This window comes from Puma concolor, chromosome A1, assembly GCF_028749965.1.
Source record: "Puma concolor isolate L17-30 chromosome A1, mPumCon1.1.hap2, whole genome shotgun sequence".
Taxonomy (NCBI): Eukaryota; Metazoa; Chordata; class Mammalia; order Carnivora; family Felidae; genus Puma; species Puma concolor.
In genome coordinates, this window is record NC_141667.1 from 114,792,068 (window position 1) to 114,811,565 (window position 19,498).

Here is a 19,498-nt window from a genome sequence, read left to right on the forward strand (position 1 = left end):
TTAACATCAAATTTTAAAATTGATAATTTTAATAAAGCTAGAGATTTTCATTTAATTTTGAAAACCATGTAATTCCGTTTTATTTATCCTTATAAAGTATTTTTATAAAAATAAGACTATTTGAAATTCTAGGGATCAACCTTCATCTAGTTGCTAATATAAAGAATTGGCTTCATATGTTATAGCTAGAACTGTAAGTATACTCACTTAGGAGTAATATGAATTATTTAATAGTATAAAAGGTTCTTTATTCCCTTATGTCCAACTGTGATAAATAATGTGTTAACTTAAGAGTACCTCCCAAACCATGAATTATAAATGATAAGAAGTAGAAAAAAATGATTGCTCAGCACTACCGGGAAAAAAATAGTATTAAAATTTATTGCATTCATGATGAGGAAAAAAATATGACAACTTAAAATAATTTGTATTTTTCATTCTTAAGATTTCACTGCTCAAATCCTCCCCATACTCCAAAGGAGTGTCCATATTCAACATAAGAGGGGCACAGTCCACCAAATTTGGGGGCTTTAGTACACTTTTCCTTCCAAGGAAATAGGGTAGGATATGTTAAGAAGCATTTCTTAGAGCCACAAAAATATCTGTGCCAGTGCTGAACTCTGGACGCCTAGGAGTTTTAAGTAATTCTGAATATGGATTTATGACACACAGGGTTCTCAAAAGCTTAAGGGCTCAAGGCAGAAATATCCGTAACTCAAGTCCAAGGGCATTACTATCCAGTACCTACGTACTGTCTCATTCACATGGTAGGGTGTAATTAATGTTGTAGTCATTAAAGAAGCTGGTGACTGGGGCGCCTGGGTGCCTCAGTCGTTTAAGCATCTGACTTCAGCTCAGGTCATGATCACGCGGTCCGTGAGTTCGAGCCCCGCGTGGGGCTCTGTGCTGACCACTCAGAGCCTGGAGCCTGTTTCAGATTCTGTGTCTCCCTCTCTCTCTGACCCTCCCCCATTCACGCTCTGTCTCTCTCTGTCTCAAAAATAAATAAACGTTAAAAAAAATTAAAAAAAAAAAAAGAAGTTGGTGACTAATTACACAGGTGTGGGGTAAGGAACATGTAGAAGAGTAAAACACAGTGGTAATGTTTGAAGTCTGCTGATAGGAAGTTTTCATAATTCTAGAAAACCACGGTATAGTGAGAGAATAGGATAAATTTATCTTTAAACAATTTAAATGTGAGGTACTAGAATTGCTCGGAAGAAGTTCTGTTAAGTAACTGGACATCTTGAACTGGATCAAAATAAAACAAATGATAAAGGCTGAAATCTCAAGGACCATGCCTTCATTTTTTTTTTTTTTTTGGAAAAGTTAAGAAATTACAAAATATCCCAAAAAGTAATACAAAGGATGATCAATTTAATAATGTGGAATAAAGTGGGCATTTCCTTCTTTTCTTCCTAAGAATGAAAATTGCAAATGTAATTAAAATCCCACTTTTGGCAAAAATGGTCAACATAAAATGTAGAACCACAGGATAGTTGTAGGAGCTGTTCATACAATGGGAATCAAGCAAGGGCACACACAAAGAATCGGGTAGAAGAAATCATGGCAGTTAGTATCAGGAAAAAAACAAACAGTAAAAATAATTTTTTAAAAGAGCATAACCTAAGTCACGATTGCTAAAGCCTTTGTTTTTAACAGCAGGACAGTGGTACGCACATGGGGGGAAGATGGAAATAGGGTGGAGCTAAAAATTTTATTGCACAGACAAGCTATATTTTCAGGAAGCTGTCTGCCTCTGAACCAACAAAGCACAAGAGAGACCTTACATTGTCAACAGTCCCGACGCTGGTGAGAAGTAATTGCTATATGAATTCCCCACAAGCCCAAGGATCTTAAAATAATACCAGTTAGTCTGGAATATAATGACAACTCCTCCATCACACACATTTTCTATCAGTACCAGGTCTAGGAAAATTTTACTTCCTTTAAGGGTGAATAGTGAACCTAATAGATCAGCACAGGATCTATACAAAAATGCTACAGAAATGCAGAAATAAAAATATGAAACAAAAGTAAAATAAATAAAAGCCACACACATACAAAAAAATAACATGGGACATATAAAAATTATTACAAAATGTTCCATTAGTTATAGTCCTCCAAATTAACGAATGAATCATCCCTATAAAAAAAATATTATGGGTGTTTAAGGATGAGATGTTTGTGAACTAAAAAGCCCAGAAAAAGATTAAACAAACAAAATACATAAATGAAGACAAAAGTGGAAGAAACATAAGAGAATGAATAATATTAAAAACACAATAATGGAAGGCGATAACCAATGTGAAAAAGACAAAGAAAAAGCAAATCATGATAGTTTAACATGTAAGAGAAAAAGACAAGAAGTACAGATAAAGGGGATTCAACATATACATAATTGGAATACCCAAAGAAGAAATCTAAAAATAGTGCCACAAGTGAGTCAATACGAACTGTATCCCAGGTAAAAGGACTTCAGATAAAAAGAAACACTTCTTCATGAAGTCAAAAATATAACCAAATGATTATTAAATACATGAAAGTTGTCTCCTCTTACAAGATAAACCCAAATCAGAACTGCCCAGACATATAATTTTCCACTTATAACACTGGGGAAAGATGGATAATGTATCCTGTTGAGGATGGTGTGGAGAAACATGAACACTTACATATGCCTAACCAAAGTGTAAATCAATAGGACACTATTATGGAAAATTTGCTTATAAATTTACCAACTTCAAATGCATTTCACCTAGACACAGCAATTCCTCTTTCAGAAATTTTCCTGTAAATATAATCCTATAAATTTGAAATGACATATGTATAAGTCAGTCTTTGCAATATTTATAACAGAAAACAATTAGAAGCAACACATATACACACACATAATATACACACACATCATACAATTAAATATCATACAGTCATCAAAATGAATGAAATACTAACAAAATAATAATAATAATAATAACAAAATTGTCTTCAAGATACATTGTGAAAAATATTAAGCTGTAGAACAACTTGTAAAGTCTGCTATCAGTTGATTGAAAAATAATGAAAGAAGATGTGTTTGCATACATGAGTGTGCTATTTCTATTTGTGTGAATCTCAGGGAGAATACACACAACTGATAACAAGAGTTGCCTCTGGAGACGAGACCAGAGATACAGCTAAAGAATAAATAATTTGAGTTACAAATTTGGAAACCACATGAAAACTTTTAATAAGAAATTACATGCTATTCAGGTTTGGTAAGCATATTTCCTTACTAAAGGAAATATAGTGGCCTAAATAATTTAAGGTGGATCAAGTAACAATCTATATCTTAAAAAAAGTTGAATATACCAGCACTGCCCAGGAGAACTTTATGAAATGATGGAAATGTTCTATAATTCTGCACTGACCACTATGGCAGCCATAAACCATATGTAGCTATAGCTATTAAGCACATGAAATGTGGTTAGTGTAACCAAGGAAGTGAATTTTTTATTTAATTTTCTTTAATTTAAATTTAAGTGGCTACATATGGCTAGTGGCTACCATATTGCAGTGCAGAGCTTCAGATGAAAATGAAAACAGTGCACTCTAACTACTAAATACTAAGTTCTGAAGCCAAAAGATATCATTAACAATTTAGATTTTTTTCCATGTTAACACATCACCCTGTGTAAGTAGCTCAGTCTTCAGCTAGGTAGCTGTTTCTCAAACTCTTCCTTTTTTTTTTTTTTTTTTTTAAGTCTCTTGGAGTAATCTCCACATCCAGTGTGGGGCTCAAACTTACAACCTCAAGATCAAGAGTCACTGGCCCTTTCGACCAAACCAGCCAAGCACCACTCAAACTCATAAAGTCTCAGCTGAACCACATGTTACCTTTGTAGAAATTAGGAAATGGGAACAGCTCCACAGGCAGATGGCTTGGCCAATGATCACTGGTATGGGATGTGAGGCACCCAGAACCATTCTCTGGGCAGTCCTGGCTCCGTGCTATGGCACAGACCTTAGGGAGCAGAATATGGGTGGGTTCATCATAAATTTATGTCCTTGTGGGTCCTGCTACCCTAGTGCTATGAAACACCTGACTAACTATACATAGTGGTTCTGCCTGTAATCTTTCTCAAAACTAAGACGAAGAGGACCAATCAACCACAGCAGAACTCCCAGATCAAATCCCTCTTATCGCCCCTACTTGTTTGTGTTTACCTCTTAAAATTCCAGCGGAAACATGACTCCACGATCTGAACTTTATTTCCTCCATAATTACTCTTTTGATAGGAATCATGGTAATATGTGCCTCAACATATCAGTTTGAAGGCTCAACAAGGTAATTTATGTACAGCACTGAGCTTTTGTCTAGGCTAGGAAGGATGCAAAGTAAATCTTAGCTCTTATGTTAAAAGGAAACTAAACTTATGAATTTTTCAACTGCCACCTGGCTGCTGGGTAAAGGGTGCACAAATCCCTGATGAAGTCATGGGAAAAGGGCCTAAGAATGACTCGTAAGCCTGTGTGTGTGTGTGTGTGTGTGTGTGTGTGTGTGTGTGTGTGCGCGCGCGCGCATGCATGGATGTATGTGAATTGGGGCGGGGGGGGGAGTCTGCTGAATAGAATTAATTGTATTAACCATGACACTTATTACAGCTATATCTTCTGACTTTCCTCGTTTAGTCAGTAATACCGAAAAATTTCCATCAACCCATTTGGTATATTATCCTGACTTCTGTGCCATGTTCAAATTAATCCCATTTTAAAGAGGAGGAATTTGAAACTGAAATAATTTAAGTGATTACCCAGAATCACACAGGTAGAGGCAGAGGGCAGTTCTTATTTAAGTTGAATTTGTTTGACCAAACTTCAGTTGTCTAAAAACAATATGCCAGTCTGTCACAATTAATACCAATGACCCAAAGAGAGTATGAATTAGAAAGAAAGTCTGTCTTTAACTCAATTGGTTACCCAACTCCTCTTATTAGAATTTATTCTGGGGCAAATCCTCCCCCTTACAGAACTCCTGAACTCAGAGCAGAAGAGGTCATAAAACCCACGGTCCTCAATCTACACATGAGTAGCAGTGATTCATCCAGAGTGAGTCATCATTTCCCTTCTTGGATCTTCTAATGACCAATGTCACACATGAGAAATAACTGGACAAACTATAGCTAAGGATTATTTCTCCACAGGAGAAATGAGAGATAAAACAAATTTCTTAAGGGATAGATCCTTGGACTCTGGAATCAATTGCAAGGAAAGAAAGATAAATCTTTTTATATATCTCAATACTCACTGCAGCAAATAAAGCCACAAATACAACACACCCACTATTTGTTAATACATATATAAATTATTATTTTGATCTCTTTGGACTCAAATGAGGGAACTAGGAAGGGGGTCTGATCTATTTCAGGTCCCAAATTAAATATAACCAATTTAAAATTATTCAACACAGAATTTATAAATAAAACAAGACTCAGTTGAGCTGGTAACACTTCCTCTCTGTCTCCCACTCTCTGAAGTGTGGCAAGCTAACCTTTAGGCCTAAAAATAGGGCAGCCTTGCTGAGTCACTAATAAATTTTAGCTGTACACCTCACAAGAAGACAAAATGCTCTACAACAATACTTAGCTTGTCTTCCTGAGTCCATACCAGAAAACTATTCCCGGCATATGAGACCAATGTCAGTGACTTAGAGGCTCCCATTCACTTTGGTACAGAAAGGGGACTTTCCTCCTTACAGAAGTAGAAATGAGGTTATCTACCTTAGCTCCATCAGTCACCACATTCCCCTTATTAGTGATTTATTCTCAGAAGATTCTTCATTCTTATGGTTACTCACAGATTCAGACTCACTAAGTCTGGAAGGAACACAGAAGTCAGAAAATCCATGTTCCTAATTATACACCTGAAAACAACACACACAATACTGTCAGGAACAGTCTCATGTGTTACTAGCAAAGTATTTTTTAACTCCAGAGTTCCAAATGTCTTTATCTTGCAATTTCTCAACAGCATGGTGACATGGAATCCAGTAGATAATATAAAATGGCTTTATACTGCATGCATTTATTCATTTAATAAATATTCAGCTCCAATGTGTGCAAGTTCTTGTACTAGGTGCTGAGTATACTACAAGGAACACAATTGACATGCTTTCTGCATTCTCAGGATTTGGCTAAGTGGGTTACATAGACAGTAAGAAAGGCAATTATGATAGTGTGACATTTATGTATGAGAGAAGTACAGGAGTGTTACAGAAGAATACGGGCAGAGAAATCAGTAGAGAGGAAGACATAAAAAAAAAAAAAAATCCCTAACCTGAGTTTGGACATGAAGGACAGCTTTCTGGAGGAAGTAATACCTGAGCTATCACCTGAATGATTAGTTAAGAGTTAACCTAGAAATGACAATGGGGGCAAAAAAGGAAGAGGGTTCCAAGCAAACTTAAAGACCCAGAAGTGAAATAAAACAGGCCAAATAAACCAAAAGCCATTCAGTCTAGCAGACTGCATGGGCCAGGATAGCATGGTGAGCCATGAGTTTAGAAAAACAAGCAAGAATCAGATCATAAAATGTCATTATTATAAGCTGCATTAAGGAGTTTGGACTTTTGTCTAAAAGCTTCAGAACACAACAAAGAATTTTAACATCTGAGAAAGATTATGGAGGTTAATTATGTGCAGGGAAAGAATTAGAAGAGACAAGATTTAAGGCAAGGAAACCAGTTATCAAGCAGCAGCTCAGACATCCATGCAAGCAATGTGGTAGTCTGAATTAAAATTGGGAATGCACTGAATAAGTATTTATGCACTTGAATAGACAGAAGTGTGTTTTTACCAGGGCAAACCAAAGTGTACCCAAGGGCTTATCCCTCTCTTGCCCCATCGACCATAAATTCAGGAGATCACAGGTCAAGCCATCAACAAAGCTCCAGAGTAAACCACCCAACCTCCAATACTGCCAGACTGGAGTCTTCTGGGTTTACGGAATAAAGGCTAACAGAAGCCATCCTCTCTCACTAGCATTCATCCTACAGATGCTTACTGAGGGTCTGCTTTATTTCAAACATTGAGGTCCACGTCTTGGGTATAGAAGTAAAAAAGACAAAATATCCACACCTCAAGATTCCTTTATTGTAGAGGTGACAGATCTGTAAACAGATAATTATAAAACAATGTCGTATGTGAAGTTATAGTTCCTCTGAGTATACGGAAGCACCTAATCCAACTAAGGAAATCATTAAAGTCTTTGTGGGTGGCTTTACTGAATGAGTACAGGGCTGATTCATAAAAAAAAAAAAAAAAAAAAAAAAAGTAGGAATAGATAGAAGAAGAGAGGAGAAGGGGAAAATGGCATCAAATACATAAGGCATGAAAGTGAACAGGATGGTTTCTACAGGAGGAATATAAGCAATATTGTGCAAATGAAGCATGAAGTGAGAGACAGACTGTTGTAAGACAAAGCTCAAGAGGTTCATAGAGAGAGCCTATTGGGCCATGCTAAGAAGGTGAGATTTTATTCATTAGAAAATGGATAGTCATTGAAAATAACAATAAGAAGAGAAAAGAATAGAATCAGATGTACATTTCAGATACAGATATTGGTATACTGGTTTCTGTACAGAGAAAGGGATTGGATAGAGCATATCTAAAGGCAAGGACACAGGGTAGGAGTCTTTTAAAGTAACCAGAAAGAGAAATGATAAAATTCCAACTAAGGCTGGTAACATTAAGGATGAAGAGCACAATGAATGAGAGAATTTCCTAGAACAAAATATCAGCAGAATTTTAAAATGCATTGGATTGGAGTTGGTAAGGGCACAGGAGAAAAGGGTGGGCAATTAGTTTCTAACTTTGGGGAACGAGCAGGTTCTACAATTGACATAGATAATACTATAGATGAGTTATTTTGCATATTGAGTTAGGACAGTCTAGGTAACATGGAGATGGAGACACAGCATGTTAATTATATATATGAGTTATCAGCATATAGGTGGCATTGAAAACCTTAAGAACAAAGGAAGCATCTATTTGCTTATTTTCCAACTGGACCAGATACATATTAAGTACTTTATATGCATATAAGATCATTAAATAGAGTGAGAAGAACTGGGACAGGAATAGAACACTGATAGCTAATAAAATTAACATTCAGGAAGTGAAAGAAGGCAGAGGATTCTACAAATGAAATGGGAGAAACCATCAGTCAATTCAAAGAGTAACGAGGGTGGGTATTATAGAGGTCAAGAGAACAGAGATCAAGATGAGTTATTCCAGTAAGATAAGGACTAAAAAATGATCTTTTATTTGACACTGTCAGACTTTTACATCATATGAGTGAGAGAATTATCACCAGAGAAGTCACTGACAGAAATAGGGCATTCAAATCGGCCTCCTTGTATACCAATGGCCAACTATCTTAGAGCTTCCAGATGCTGGTCCCTTGTTCCCTACAACTAGGAAACTATGTTGGTACAGTTGCTAAATGGTATAGTTGCTAAATGCCTTCTTCAGAAAGATGAGTGTTTCAACTACATGAATATTGCTATTGCTTAAAACAAAGAGATTCTATGATTGCTAAGATGCATAATTTTCCCAGATCTGTCCTGTTGCAAATCTAAGCAACTTCATTATTGAATCTAGTTGTTGCAGGAGAAAGAATTAGGAAAGTAAGTTCAGATATTGAATGAATCTACAGAATTTATTCCTGTACTTTTAATATCAAATGGGATGAGTATGGATAGCAAGGGATACTAGCCCTATCTCAGTAATTTTATCTGAATCTATTCAGTTCCTATGTTTGGCAAGTACAGATAATGAGAAATGTGTATGCCATATTATGTCTTAAATGTTGTCTATGTGATGCAGGAGCTTAAATGAATAATTTTTTTTTTTAATTTTTTTTTCAACGTTTATTTATTTTTGGGACAGAGAGAGACAGAGCATGAACGGGGGAGGGGCAGAGAGAGAGGGAGACACAGAATCGGAAACAGGCTCCAGGCTCTGAGCCATCAGCCCAGAGCCTGACGCGGGGCTCGAACTCACGGACCGCGAGATCGTGACCTGGCTGAAGTCGGACGCTTAACCGACTGCGCCACCCAGGAGCCCCTTAAATGAATAATTTTATTTTTTCTTTGAAGACAGTCAAAATGAAGGAACTCTCTGAAGTAATGTTGGGAACAGAACAGAAACTTTTCTATAACATGGAAACAGCACTGAACCAAGGAGTCAAGAGAGCAAGTATTTGGCCAGTATTAACCTGCCTGGTCGTCTTAGGTAACCTATTTAACCCTCAGGATCTTAGATTTCTCATCTACAAAATCTGGTTGGACTAGATAGCCTGTCAATCCTTCCAACAGTGTTAGTATTATTACAGGTATGATTAGGCATTATGATATACAAATCCATTATCTCATAGGACACCTCAAGGACTCCAGGAAGGCATGTGGTCTACCCTTATTTTGGAAATTTTTGTACTCCTTCAAAATAGAAAAGCAAGATGAGAGGTGAAACTTTTGTTTTCTTGCAAGATGAAAAACTTCATTTATAAATCTGAGGCAATGCATGCCAATCTCACAGTAAACGCCCTCCCAAGAATTGACCTAATCCAAAAAATTAAAGATCCCCTGAGGAACACAGAACCTTTACCACAAGTTTTGCTCTGAAATACTTACCAAGTCGCTGTTTGAAATGCCTATCTCATTAAATCACAAACCTTGAGCTGGGCCTGAGAAAGATGTTCATGAGTGGAATTGCAATGTTCTGACAGCTCTTTGGAAGGAGACCTCAGAGAATTTCAAATAATTAAAGCATTTACACTTCAGAAGCAGGAAATAGACTGAAAGACTTTCAAATATATCTTGTTTCTGCAGTCTTATCAGAAGGTTGACACAAAGCAGTGAAAGAACAAAAAAGATAATTACCTAGAAACATTTGGACATAAAATTAAGAAACCCAATCATTCAGCATCTGAAAATTCTAATTTTAAATTTTCATTTTCATTTAAAACTAACACAGGTGCATTTTAAAATACTGAAAAATAGAACAAGGGGGAAATGTTTATCTTCCCTTTCCACTTTCCCACAAAATCAAATAAATAATGTGAGGGAGAGAATAGGAGAGGACAGAAAAGAAGATTTTCATTCACTTGAGGATGCATATAATAATAGATAGATATCATTTATAAAACACATTTTGTACCTGGGACTGGAAAAAACCCAATCAAAAAACCTAAAATAGCTCTAGGATCAAGTAAACTTAGTCCATAATTTTCTTAGGGCTTTAGTGACTCCTGAAAATGTAAATATCTGTCAAATGTTATAGGGTGATCTATGTATCAGAGAGAAAAGAGAGAAAACAACAAATATGAACTACTCAAATTAGTACACAAAAACAGATCACTTTATGAAGGTTGTGGGAAGGAAATTCCTGTAACATTAAAGGTTTAACTTTGGTCATCGTGTCAATATGTTCACAAAATGCCTTCCTTAACTCATTTACTTTGGTATTTTCCTCACATATCCTATCTCTCCAGAATTCCAACCACTCAAAATTCCTTACTGTTTCTCCTTTTAGTCTGGTTGCCCAAAAAGTCCTTTAAAAATTGGGCTTTGAGACTAGGCAGATGATTTGGCAGGATCCAAGAAAGGATGCATAGGTATGTAGCAAAGTAGGACTAGGGGGAAAAAAAAGAAAAAGCTCTAGCAGGACACATTGTAAGCAAGTAACCTTAGAAGGTAACTGGTATTCAATTTCACTGAGAATTTGGGAGAAAATATAAAACACAACTCAGAGTTATCACATTTGAAAGGTAGGGAGCTGGAGTATTTATTCTCCAGCTTCATCCATCATTGGCTGAGGGATACTCCCAAAGGCATGAATTCCACTTGCTGGGTAGCCAGGTCAAGGGGCAGTCTTCCAGTAGAGAGCAATAGGAAGTCAGCTTACATACTGACCCTTGAATGCTGAGAGGATATGGGTCGGCAAAGGCAATCTGCTGCATTTCTCAAATACACTCCACACATTACAATTCTCATACTTACATACATGTTATTTTTTCTGCCTATAGTATTCATTTATTCTTTATTTCCCTCTTCTAACATTAAGCACTTACTGATTTACTCTTCAAAATTCTTTCTAAATGCCAAATCATTTCATGAAGTCGTTTATTTAACAGTTTTGCTTTATGGAAAAATAGTATAATAGCTAATATTCACATAGTGCTAAGTACCTCAGCACCTTCTGAGAACTGTACTACTACTATGTTCATTGTACTGTAGACAGCAAAGTAATGGTGTCTGAGACTTCAAAGGTAGTAGGTGATAGAGCCAGAATTCAAGGCAAGGTGATACATTTCTAGAATCCATGCTCTGAGTCACAATACCCCAAAGACATATAAGATGTAGCCAGCCAACTGCCCTCAGGAAGCTTAGCATCTAGTTGGAGATACAGGTTATTCACATATAAAGATAAGGCATACCTTTAATAACTGATAAATTAATAAAATAAATACCAAGTGTTCTTTTGTACACACCAAGAAAAAATAGATGGAAGGAACTAACCAGAAAACAATAGTAAGAGGTAAAGAGGTATAAAACATAAAAGAAAGCTGGGGCACCTGGATAGCCCAGTCAGTTAAGTGTCCAACTATTGATTTTGGTTCAGGTCATGATCTCATGGTTCATGGGATCAAGCTCAGCCCTGAAAGCACAGAGCCTGCCTGGGATTTTCTGTCCCCCTCTCTCTCTGCCTCTCTCTCTCTCTCTCTCTCTCTCTCTCTCTCAAAAATAAATAAATAAATAAACATTTAAGAAAATAAATAGAATATAAAGGAGAGATAAAGGATAGAAATAAGAAAAACTAACATGCATCCACTAGGAGTTGTGTAAGGAAAAAAGAATTGGAAAAGGCACCATTCAAGTACAAAATGGTAGTTAATTTTATAGAATGGATTAAAGGCATACTTCTCAGATTAAGAAGCAAACTGAATATCAATAAAAAGACTTAAATATAAATCCACAGTAGACACATGCGCAGTAAAACTGGAGAACACCAAAGAGGAAGATTTTTTTAATTTTTAAAAAATGTTTATTTGTTTTTGAGACAGAGACAGAGTCTGAGCAGGCCAGGGGCAGAAATAGAGCGAGTCACAGAATCTGAAGCAGGCTCCAGGCTCTGAACTGTCAGCACAGAGCCTGACATGGAGCTCCAACCCACAAACCATGAGATCATGACCTAAGCCAAAGCCGGATGCTCAACCGAGTCACCCAGGTGCCCCAAAGATTTTTTTAAATAACCTAAAATCAAAGGCAGGAAACATTAAAAAGAACAAGAAATAGACTGACAGCAGGCTTCCCAAGAACAATCACAGAAGTCAAAAGGCAAAGGGGTATTTCAAAGTACTGAGAGAAAATAACCATCAACTTAAAATTAAATGTTCAGCTAAATTATCATTTAAAAGTAAGAAGGAAATCAAGATACTTAGAGAGAGAACATTAATCACTAAGTGACTCTCCATGATAGGAATATTAAAATTATAAAACAATTTGTTTAAGTTTTATTTATTTAAGTAATTGCTATACCCAACAAGGGGATCAAACTCATGACCCTGAGATCAAGAGTCACGTGCTTTTTTGACTGAGCCAGCTAGAAGCCCCAGAAGTACAAAATATTTTTCAAGAAATTTAAAGGAAATTTGACATAGAAAGAAGGAATGGGATACTTGAACAAAGGTGAACAAGGGAATTAGCAAACATTTTAACAAATCTAAGCATGAGTTGACTGCATAAAAATAAACATGACAGGGCACCTGGGTGGCTTGTCAGTTAAGTGTCAGAATCTTGGCTTCAGGTCAAGTTAGAATCTGGTGCTTTTGTGAATTCGAGCCCTGCATCCATTCTCTGCTGGCAGCATGGAGCCTGTTTGGGATTCTCTCTCTCCCCCTCTCTCTCTGCCACTACCACTTGCACTGTATGTATTTACAAAAAATATAAAAATAAACATGACAACTAAGTTGAGGAATTAAATATTTGATGATACGAACATACTTGACAACAACATAAAAAAAGTTGTGAGAAAGGTTAAGATATTCTAAGTCTGACATATTTAGAGGAGCTACTGATTACTTCCAAGAAATATAAATGGAAAACTTCCAAATCATCGTTGTGTGTATAGAGAGAAGGGAAGGAATAAAGGAAATTCAGTGAATCCATGATGTTGGAAAGGGGGGGAGGGCTGGGTGGCTCAGTTGGGTAAGTTTCTACTCCTGATATCAGCTCAGGTCATGATCTCATTGTTTTTAAGATCGAGCCCCACATCAGGCTCTGTGCCTATGTCATGGAGCCTGCTTGGGATTCTATTTCTCCTTCTTTCCCTGCCCCTCCCCTGCTTGTGTTCACCCACTCTGTCTCAAAAATAAATAAACAAACATTAAAAAAAGACTTCAAAAATGTTGGAAGGGGGAAAATCAAATAAAAAGTCGATTAAATCTAAAGAACAAAACAAGATATTATGTATATGTGCTGCCGAAGCCAGCACCAAAACAAGATATTATGAATAACAACAACTAACAGTTACATAAAGCTTATATATGCTGAGTACTGCTCTCAAGGTTTTACAAGTCCTTTATTCCCCACAGCCTCATCAAGTATGTCACCTGATAATAAACCCTCACATTACCAATGACAAAAGTGAAGCAAAGGGACGTTAAGTCGTTTATTCAACAGCTAGAGCTATTAAGTGCCAGAGACTGAGTAAAAAGACACAAAGTATATACCAAAGTCCATACAAAGTCTGTAGCTAGGACCTTATGCTGGTTCCAGAAATGAATCCAAATATATTAGTAACTATAATAAATAAACTGCATTAAACTCACAGAATAATAACAAATTCTCATAACATACTATCTTTTTTAAAAAGGCCAATGAGATCAAAAGCTAGATAATTGTAAATATAATTTAAAAATCTCAGTCAAGACTCTTCATGAAAAAGAGAATGAATAAAGAAGAGGTGACATTTAAACAAGACAAACTTCAGATAAACTGTTTAAATTTACAAGTTTCACCAAGGTTGCTAGATGGATAAAAAAAAATCAGTAGAAAAAATCTGGGGCGCCTCAGTGGCGCAGTCAGTTAAGCGTCCGACTTCAGCCAGATCACGATCTCGTGGTCCGTGAGTTCGAGCCCCGCGTCAGGCTCTGGGCTGATGGCTCAGAGCCTGGAGCCTGTTTCCGATTCTGTGTCTCCCTCTCTCTCTGCCCCTCCCCCGTCCATGCTCTGTCTCTCTCTGTCCCAAAAATAAATAAAAAATGTTGAAAAAAAAAAAAAAAGACTAAAATGTAAACAGTACTAAAAAGACATCCAAGACAACTTTACCATATGAAGAGACACACAATCCTTTGGATGGGAAGACAGAGTAAGGTAAAGATGACAATTATACCCAAATCAATCAATAATTTAATTTAATTTCAATAAAAACAACTGGAGTATTTTGGTGAAATATTGTAAACAATTCTAAAAATCATTTGAAAGGACAAGAATATTCAAGACAATTTTGAAGAGGAAGATTTGTTTCATCAGATAGCAAAGTTAATTAAATAATAATAATAATAATAATAATAATAATAATATAATTGTAAAATTCAGGCTCCAGTCCTAATTTAGCCACAGAAGAATTGATGTTTCTTTGGATAATGTATTTAATCCTCTTGGGCCTGTTTCCTCATGTACTTCACATGCAACAGTCCAGATATTCACACAGACACTAGATCTTCCCTGATTATCCAATCTAAAACAGCACCTAACTATTACCTAGCCTTGTTTGGTTTTCAGGGGTTATTTTATGGCAGTTGGCATCTTGGAAATATTAGTGATCATAAAACTATTATCTCTCCCCCTCCACAACCAGGAAATACTCCACTGCCCCTTGAATGTTGTCAGTCTTTTAACATTAGTTCTCCTTATACCTGGAATTGGGCCTGTCACCTAGTACTTTCTCAATAAAGATTCATTACACAAATAAAAGTGCCAATTCTCACCTATGTTCTGTAATCCCCAAGTGAGGTCATCTGGGAATTATATTCTGAAAGTGCTGATCGTTTAGAAAAGTAAAAAGTCTGATGGAGGGTATCTTCATGTTTTTTTCTCCAAAGGCAAGAGAGAATGGAAAAATAAAAAAGGTAACATATAAACAAGACAAGCGTGAGACAAACTATTAAAATAACTGTCTAACAAACCCCAAAAGGCATAGCCCTGGCTAGGAGAGTTTGAACTTCTCCTCCAAACAAGGTACAGAACGTTGATCACTATTCCAAAGACTGTCACACAACTTCCAAGTACTTCCAAGAATTATTCCAATAATTCCATCAAAATTATTTCACATGGAATACTTAAATAAATAAATAAATAAATAAATAAATAAATAAATAAAATGAATAGACTTCATTGTTCAGTAGTGTTAAAGAGAGTTGGATTCAGACTCCAGCTCCCCTAGTTACCAGGTGTGCAAACATATATCAAACATCTATATGAACCTCATTTTCTCATCTGTAAAATGTGGTCAATAGCAACCATTTCTTATGGCTAATATGACAATTACATGAACTTACAAATTTGTCATTGTAAAGACTCTAAAATAGTCCTTGAAATCTCTTGGGCACTGAATAAATTGTGTTCTTTCCAGGAAACAATAGGAAGAAACTGGTGGAACCAATAGTAACTAATCTCAAAATAACAACCAATGCTACTATTATGTGTTTTAGAAATAACACAACAGGGAAGAAGAACGATGATCCGGACTAGGAACTTTCTTTATAAATGCAACCTTCTACTTCCCATGGCCCATTGCTTGACAAGCATGAGCATGTTTGTGGAATGGGGTTTGGAGAAAGGTGTTTAAGTGTGAGGCCATTTGTACATGCACATACTGCGCTACAGGATGACATCAAAAGCGTTTAAGGATTCCCAGTGATATCTAGGTCTTGAATACACTGGGCTCACGTGCAGAATGGTAGTAAAGGGATTGTTTTGTCACCGTATGTAGCCCTTTATTTTCAGGGAGAAAAGTGAACTGGATTAGCACTGCAGGAGAATGCTTTACTTTATAAAACCAACAAGACTGTAAATTACTAATCAGTCAGAGTGAAAACAAGTCAAAATGAATTCCATGTCCTGTGGATGAAATAAAATGGAGGCTTTGGCCAATTTTCTCCAGTTTTGAAGAGGGACCACTGTGTAATTGAAGGCTCTGTCAATTTTCACAGATTCAACAATAACAGATTGAGTGTTAAGTCAGATATTGTGCTAAACTCTAATGTTGTACCATTTTATGTCCAGTTCTACCAGATGTATCAATTAATCTACCTTATACAGTTCCATCAGATATATCAATTCTATTCTAAGCTTTTTCTATTTTAGGTTTGTCTTCTCTATATAATTCTGATACATTAATTTTTTCAACCAACCAATTCTAGGAATCTCAGGCCCCACAAACTCAGATATTTATCTTCTCAACTCAGTAAGGCTACCTGTCTCTATGTGGATTTCCCTTCTCAATACTGTGGTTTGGACACTGCCTTGAGACAGAAATCTGGATAATCACAGAGCCAAGCACTGTACTAGATATTAGAAGGCCAATAAAAGGCAACACGAATAGACAGGTCCCTGCCACATGGGGATTATATTTTATTGGGGTAAAGAGAAAAAAATTAAATTTACAAATTACCAAAATAAAATGATAAATTTAATGTGGGAAACAAACAATGGATTAGAGTGACTTCTTTAGATGGAATGATCAGGGAATATATCTCAGAAAAGGTTGTTTATAAACTAAAACCTTAAGGATAAGGAAGTGACATACAGAGAATTGGAAAAATGTACTTTAGAAAAGGAATTCATATGCAAAGCTTTTTGAGACAGCAAGTAGCCTATGAACTACAAGTAGAACTGTATGGTCAGAACACAAATAGCCCATGCAAAGAGAAATGGATGGTCACAACACAGTGAACAATGGGAATAGTGGTGCACTGGTAAGATACATAAGAGCTAGGTGTTGTGGGACTTTGCAGATTGCATTAAGGAGTTTGAATTTATTCTGAGTGCAAAGGGAGACATTTAAAGTTTGAAAAAGAAGAATGATAGGATTCAATTTACATTCTAGAGATCACTCTTGCTACTATATGGAGAATGAATAAGAGAAGAGCAAAATTGGAAGATAGCAAATCAGTATAGAGGTTATTACAATAATTAGATGAGAGGTAATAATCCAAGTGGTTATCAGTGAGATGACAAGAATTGGAGGGATATGACAGAGGCATATCTTAAAACTGACATAACTGTTTAATGAGTTGAATACGGGATATGAAAGAAAAACTAGAATGGATAAGACTTCTACATTCCTGGCTTAAATAATTTGGTAGATGTTGATGACACTTAGTCAATAGTAAAGACAAAGGGAAGGATACTGTGGATGAGACTATGCTTGAGAAATTAGATTTATTTTTAGGAGAATGTTAAGTCTGGGATATCTATTAGATATCCAAGTGGAAATATCAATTAACCTGCTATATATGTACAACTAGAATTACAACATAAATTCCAAATTTCTAACCTTTAGAGCCAATTTTATTCATGTAAAAAAATACAATTATTGGCTTCAACTTCTGTTTTTTTTCAATATCTGAAATTTATTGTCAAATTGGTTTCCATACAACACCCAGTACTCATCACAAAAGGTGTCCTCCTCAATACCCATCACCCACCCTCCCCTCCTTCCCACCCCCCATCAACCCTCAGTTTGTTCTCAGTTTTTAAGAGTCTCTTATGCTTTGGCTCCCTCCCACTCTAACCTCTTTTTTTTTCCTTCCCCTCCCCCATGGCTTTCTGTTAAGTTTCTCAGGATCCACATAAGAGTGAAAACATATGTTATCTGTCTTTCTCTGTACGGCTTATTTCACTTAGCATCACACTCTCCAGTTCCATCCACGTTGCTACAAAGGGCCATATTGCATTCTTTCTCATTGCCATGTAGTACTCCATTGTATATATAAACCACAATTTCTTTATCCATTCATCAGTTGATGGACATTTAGGCTCTTTCCATAATTTGGCTATTGTTGAGAGTGCTGCTATAAACATTGGGGTACAAGTGCCCCTATGCATCAGTACTCCTGTATCCCTTGGGGAAATACCTAGTAGTGCTATTGCTGGGTCATAGGGTAGGTCTATTTTTAATTTTCTGAGGAACCTCCACACTGTTTTCCAGAGTGGCTGCAACAGTTTGCATTCCCATCAACAGTGCAAGAGGGTTCCCGTTTCTCCACATCCTCTCCAGCATCTATAGTCTCCTGATTTGTTCATTTTGGCCACTCTGACTGGCATGAGGTGATATCTGAGTGTGGTTTTGATTTGTATTTCCCTGATGAGGAGTGATGTTGAGCATCTTTTCATGTGCCTGTTGGCCATCTGGATGCCTTCTTGAGAGAAGTGTCTATTCATGTTTTCTGCCCATTTCTTCACTGGGTTATTTGTTTTTTGGGTGTGGAGTTTGGTGAGCTCTTTATAGATTTTGGATACTAGCCCTTTGTCTGATATGTCATTTGCAAATATCTTTTCCCATTCCGTTGGTTGCCTTTTAGTTTTGTTGGTTGTTTCCTTTGCTGCGCAGAAGCTTTTATCTTCATGAGGTCCCAATAGTTCATTTTTGCTTTTAATTCCCTTGCCTTTGGGGATGTGTCAGCTAAGAAATTGCTATGGCTGAGCTCAGAGAGGTTTTTCCCGCTTTCTCCTCTAGGGCTTTGATGGTTTCCTGTCTCACATTCAGGTCCTTTATCCATTTTGAGTTTATTTTTGTGAATGGTGTGAGAAAGTGGTCTAGTTTCAACCTTCTGCATGTTGCTGTCCAGTTCTCCCAGCACCATTTGTTAAAGAGACTGTCTTTTTTCCATTGGATGTTCTTTCCTGCTTTGTCAAAGATGAGTTGGCCATTCATTTGTGGGTCTAGTTCTGGGGTTTCTATTCTATTCCATTGGTCTATGTGTCTGTTTTTGTGCCAATACCATGCTGTCTTGATGACTACAGCCTTGTAGTAGAGGCTAAAGTCTGGAATTGTGATGCCTCCTGCTTTGGTCTTCTTCTTCAAAATTACTTTGGCTATTTGGGGCCTTTTGTGGTTCCATATGAATTTTAGGATTGCTTGTTCTAGCTTTGAGAAGAATGCTGGTGCAATTTTGATTGGGATTGCATTGAATGTGTAGATAGCTTTGGGTAGTATTGACATTTTGACAATATTTATTCTTCCAATCCATGAGCAGGGAATGTCTTTCCATTTCTTTATATCTTCTTCAATTTCCTTCATAAGCTTTCTATAGTTTTCAGCATACAGATCTTATACATCTTTGGTTAGATTTATCCCTAGGTATTTTATGCTTCTTGGTGCATTGGGAATGGGATCAGTTTCTTTATTTGTCTTTCTGTTACTTCATTGTTAGTGTATAAGAATGCAACTGATTT